The sequence below is a fragment of the Teleopsis dalmanni genome, chromosome 1 (genome assembly GCF_002237135.1).
Source record: "Teleopsis dalmanni isolate 2A chromosome 1, ASM223713v2, whole genome shotgun sequence".
Classification (NCBI taxonomy): domain Eukaryota; kingdom Metazoa; phylum Arthropoda; class Insecta; order Diptera; family Diopsidae; genus Teleopsis; species Teleopsis dalmanni.
Genome location: NC_051846.1, coordinates 86,257,167 through 86,263,879, shown reverse-complemented (window position 1 = coordinate 86,263,879; position 6,713 = coordinate 86,257,167).

The window sequence follows — 6,713 nt, the reverse complement described above, 5'->3', positions numbered from 1 at the left end:
GATTAGTTTAGATTACGTTTTAGAGTACATGCTGATACAACTATCAACTTCTCAAGTCGGCTAAATCTTTTACTCTTAAAATTTTCGGTGAGAAGTGATTTTTATTAATAATGTGATCTCTATGTATTATACTTGTTTAACTATTTAGTTTTCCAGTTAAAACTAAGGAGATCCGATTAGTGCATTTTCATTATCTGTAACAGTTTAATAAAGAAACTATGTCTTAAACATTAACGTCACTACGTCTGAAAGGGCACACCGGCATACAATCCATTTAATATTCCAGTAAATACATGAACTGCAGTATTAATAGTTTGCTGAAGCTCAAAAGGTTTTTCATTTCATTTCTGTCTAATTTAGGCCATAATGTTCTACAGATTTCAAAGTTTTTCCGATTAGACTACAAGTCATTTGTTAATGCGATAGTGATGGTATCGATGTGTCGGTCTTACTTGTATACACCCCAGAACATCTTCTGGCCATTACATCTGTGACCTTGTTCTTTTCCATATTTTTGTGATGTTGTGTGTTTATCAGAGAGGTGTGACATATCATTAACATAAAGTATTATACTAAATAATTCAAGAACAAGGTACAGGTGTTGATATATGTTCTATTGTTACTATTGTTGGAACAATAACATTTAGTGCATATGCATTTTGTTTTTCATTGATAAACAAAAACAATCTTCAATGCAAAATAAACTGTTTCATTGTGTTTACAAGTCATTTTGAAAACAAAATGTAAAATAATGTATATATGTATTTCGTTACATAAAGAGGCATTAGTATATATACGTATATAAAACGTTATGCAAACTTTGAATTCTTACTATTTTACTATGATTATTAGTATTAAATAAATTAATACAAAAATAATACGTTATTTCTTATCTACAAAAATACATATATTTTGTATATAAGTACATATATGTATGTAAATACATTAATTTAACCATATGGTATATGTCTATAGGTCTTACATTATTAATTTATTTGCGTATTTTGAAATGGAAGGCTTAAAGAAATTTCTACACAAATGACAGAAAATGTAGTGAAACCGGAAAAGTAAAGCATTGAACTTCACCTCAAAGTGTGATTTGGACTGAATATAGTCTTATCAATTATCACTGAATAATTCCCTTATATTATATAGATTAAGTACGAATGTGGAAAAATGTTTGTTATTGTTATCAATAAAAAAGTAAAAAATTTATTAAGTCACCACATATTCTGAAACACACTCAACTAAGCATGTAAATATAGATTAAGTAATTATTATATTATAAGAAAATATATTTTTATATACCTATATATAAATATGTGGAATTTATTATAAAATATTCTCACTTGACCCAGAAAGCATCCATGAGTGCACTTTATTTAATATTTTAAAGGGGAAATACTTGTTAAAAAATTAAAGTAAAATTACCGAACGAGATTAAATTAGCGCAATCCACAGAATATCGTAAAGCTAGTAGGCGATGACTAATTGGTTACGTGTAACTCACTCGGAAATCAAGTTATTGAAAGGTATGCAATATTAAGAACTATATAAAGGCTGATGTGTTCCACTTTATGAAGCTTTTAATAAATAAATTTGAGCGGGAAAAACAAAAACACATCATACAAACATACTAAACTTAAGCGAACCAAACACCTGTGGAGCACAAACACAGAGCTATGCTATACTATAGACGCAGAGCGATAAGATTTTTTGACGCATTTGTTTATTACGTCAAAACTCCCCCAAGTACTTATGCGGCAAAATCATGATATCAGTACACTAAGGAACTGACTAATTAATATTAGTAATTAAGAGTACATGTAAATTTTTAGTTATATTATATGTTATAAATAGATTGCACAACCTATAAAATTTAAATATGAATGATACATTAAAATTTTTTAGATTATTAAATTTAGATTATGTACGGGTTGACTTAGCATGTTTTAGTATTTTATATATATATATAAATTGAGTGTTAAATATTTTAATTAACATATTTAATGGTTAAGGTAAGATATAGCATCGCAGTTAAATTCAAAGTAATATCCCATCTACAACTCAAGTTACTTCCAACTATTTATAATAAACTTATATAATAGGACTAATAATCTATACCAGCTGAAGTACTTGACGCATCTCACGAGGAATTCAAAATGCTCATGTGGCTATACAGAGTAGACTCCGATCACGAGACTCCGATCAATGCTTTCTGACAATATTGCAATAACTAATCTGAAAGTAATGAATCTCGATGCGATATACTGGTTAAATACATAAGACCTTAAGATAATTGTATATTCATTTTGTGCTTACAAAATTTTTAATTCTTTTATTCTATAACCATCCGATAACTTGAGGTAACAAATAAATTTACAAACATATTTTTATGGAATCTGTGACATCAAAATATCACTAAACTCATTCCTTGACATAAAGCAACTACTAGAGAGTTTATTAGATACATACACAATAAGTACCCAAAGAGTGGTACGGTCCTACTTGAAGTCTTTATTCTAAATCGTTAATAGTACCATATCGAACTTCTAACAATCCAGAGAGTAACAAATAACTTAAAACAAACTAATTTAAATTTAAGACTATTGCATTCCTTACATTAAATACCTATAGTAAGTGCCACGAATTATATGAAACATGTGCTATATAAAATTAAATTGATTATGGAAAGGAATAACTATATAATAACTATATCTATATCATAAAATCATTTGAAATAATATATTAATTTTAAATTCTCCTCGTAAATAAAATAACATTTCCTAAAGTGAAATATATAAAATAAATAAATTCAACGGAGAAACTCTTTTCTCAATAGATGGTAGGTAGCAAGTTAGAACTCAATAAGCAATAAAGCCCTTTCTTGATAAACGAAAATAATACCTTCATTGTTGTGGAGTGCGGAAACTGGAACTAGCATAAATACCAAAAATGACCTCACGTAAATTACGTAAAAATTTAACGTAAATCAGTTTTTTCAATAGATACTACTCTGAATTCTTTAAGCAATGGGACTTGGTGACAGTTGTATCAATACAAGCTCTTTCAATCTAAAATAATATCTCGAATAAAGAGCTCTACAATTCTCCTAGAAAGTTTTTTCAACCATATAATGCAAAACCTTGGACGGATGGATGGAGTAGCGGTGAGTATGGATAAAGAACACACTTCCCTCTGTTATCCGCGGTAGGATTATTGAACGATTTGTAGTCTTGTATGCGTTGATAGCAATAGAATATGCTTTATAAGGACTTTGACAAGTTAAAGACTGAAAGTTTTCAATAGTTACAAGTAGAGTAAGATCCTTAAATTGTAAGAAGGTTTACACTAGATCTCACACTTTAATAGGTTATATATATATATTAGGGTGCCATTAATTTTCGAAAGTTGGAGTAAATTTTGTTTTTATTATTATTTTTTTTATATTTTTATTATTTATTTATTTTATTTTTTATATTTTATATAGATTTTTTTATTATGCTCGCGGCACCCCCCAGATCGGTTCATTTCACTAAAAAAATAATCTGTGCAAAATTTTAGTTCAATGGGATAAGTGGAAATGGTGCCCCAAGAGCCTCAAAGATTGAAAAATAACGATTTTCTCCATAAAATTCATCTTTGATTGCTTATATCTCCGACATATTTAATTTAACATAAAAACTGTCTTCCTAAAAATTATAAATCTATTAAAAATAAACAATTCACTCATACAAAGTTTTTCTGTATTTCTAATAGTTATTGAATAAAAGCAAATACAAGCTGAAATCCCCCTATTAAATTTAGGTAAGTTCAATGAATGAATTGTCTAATAAATTTGCTAAAAAATAAGTCCAATACTTGTATAGATATATACATAAGTGAGTTACTGTATTATTCATTGGAATGCGAAGTGAATTTTAATTCAAAGTGATTACATTAAAAAGTGTACAAGTCTGAAAGCCCAAATGTTGAACTATTTCAACGATTTCAGAAGTTTTGGCCGAAAATAAACGTTGATAAGTTTACAGTCGGCTTAGAAAATGAAAAAGTAAGAAAATCGTTAAATATGGATGATGTGTTACGAATTACAAGTTTCCTTTATAAGATTCGTAAGGATAACCAACCAAGAGATGATTATAGGGAACTTCTGGAACTTGCATTAATGTTTTTAGGAGAAAAGCCGAACTGTACCATAAAGTTTCGACCTCCTGGAGCTATACATCATGCAAGATGGATGGTGAAAGTTATGCATGTATTAAAAATATTTTTATTTAGGAAAGAGTTCAAATTATCTACAGAAGAAGAAAATGCTCTTTGCGATATATGTATATTTATTACTAAAGTGTATGTTGAAGTATGGTTTAATGCTTTGTCATCAGTCAAAGCTCATTTTCAAGATTTTAATCTTCTTTCTATTCTCAGTCAATATCAAAAAATTGTATTTGGTATTTAAGCTCAAAGCTTGTTCATTTTGCTTTTTTGGATTTAAATATATCACCTGAGACAAAGAAAAAGATGGTTTCAAATTTGAATATAGATAGTGATGACAAGGAAGTCAGGAGAGTATCAATAGATCGCGCAAAAATAACTGAAGGTAATAAGGATACTTTGCTCCAGCAACTTTAACTAAAATAATAAAAATTATTTCGGACAAACCTAGAATTAGTACTTTTTTATTATTAGAAAGATTAAATTTTGGAAATATTGAATTTATTTTAAATTTTTAAGAAATATCAAATTTTTTGTAAAGCTGAAGCGGACAATTACATTCATAGTACTTTCAAAGCTAGCAATCGGGTGACTTCAGCTTGTATTTGCTTTTATTCAATAACTATTAGAAATACAGAAAAACTTTGTATGACTGAATTGTTTATTTTTAATAGATCTATCTTCCTACTTTTAGGAAGATAGTTTTTATGTAAAATTAAATATGTCGGAGATATAAGCAATCAAAGATGAATTTTATGGAAAAAATCGTTATTTTCCAATCTTTGAGGCTCTTGGGGCACCATTTCCACTTATCCAATTGAACTAAAATTTTGCACAGATTATTCTTTTAGTAAAATGAACCGATCTGAGATGTGCCGTCAACCGATTTTACGGAAAAAAAATTGCCCATATACCTTAATGGCACCCTAGTGTTTATACAGTTTCTTATGTTGGTTTGCTTTTTCGTGATTTTCCAACAGGTTGAATATCGCTGAAATCCATGATAATATAAGTCTATAGATATTTCCCATGGGAAAAATATATACATTATATAAAGTACATTAATGTATATATTTTAAGAAAAATATATTTTTTGCTATATTTCTATATATTCATGGAAATATATTTAAATAAATTATTGTAAATAGTAATTATTGTAAGAAATAATTATTGTAAATAGATCGTAAATAGTTCGTAAATTATATAAGTTATTATGTAAGATTAGATTTAAGAATAAATGCAATGTTTATAATAATTTAAAGTTTTCAACTTTAATAATAAAATATTTTAAAAACAATTTGGTGTTTATTAATATACTTCATATCATTGCTACTACAGGGCATAGTACTGTACTACTGCCGGTGCTTACTAACCTTATAATAGGCAAACTTCATATATTTGTATGAGACCAGAATAAAATTTCATCAAGAATCATATTCATAATAATTTGAAACTACTTGAGCATTGCATGCACACAAAGCCAGTCATATATTTTAGGAAAAATATACAAACACAAAGATTATGCATTAACTGCAGAAATATTGGGTCTTATGCATAAAAATGAGTTCTTGCTCTGAGCAAAGCATAGTGAGCTTGATCTCAACTTTCAGAGTTTCACCAAAACCTCAATCTCAAGTTGATTTTGGTATGCATAAAAATGAGATTAAGCAGCTTGAACTCAACTCAATCTATGCGAGCAAATGCTCAAAGCTTTCATATGCATTTGTTATTGTAATTTCATGGTAAAAAGTTTCTTCTTTGTTATTGCAAGTGCTTTCATTAATTTTCTGTTGACATTTGAATTTGAATTCAAGTGTTTTTTCAAGTGACAGATGAATTAAAAATGTGTGAACTGAAAACTGACTCTTTATCAATTTTCTTGGCAGAAAAAATAAATAATTATTCGGTGTTATTTGAAAAATCACAACTTCCAATATTTAAAGCTAAAAAAATAGAAGCTATTAATAATTTAAAAAAACAATATAAAGAACAGAGTGGTATTGAAATTGAAAGCAAACAACTGCTTAAAAAAATTGCAAATATCAAAAGTAGAATAAAAGCCAAAGCGGACATTAACAGAACTGGCAATAAAAAAATTCATATGAAAGAGTGGGAAGAGAAATTTTTAAATGTTATAAGTAAAAAGGACAACCCGAGTGTAAATAAAATTTCAGGTAAGTTATTTATAGTGAATATGATAAGCAAATAGTTAAAAATATTCTTATTTTTGAAAAAGGCGCAATTTCAGCTGGAACCACAAAAGACGGTGCATCAGCAAGTACCGCAAAATGTACAGTTAAAAGAAAAATTGAGGAAGAAGACGAGGAAGAAAATGAGGCAGAAAGTGGAGAAAAAAACGAGGAAACCGGCATAGCAAAGCGTAAAAAAGTATAGCGATTAGTTAAATTTTAGTGTTTTTTATTTAAAATGTTAAATTCTTTCAGACGCATGCAGCCTGCTCCAGTGCACATATTTTGGATAAATATGAGACTGATGAGACC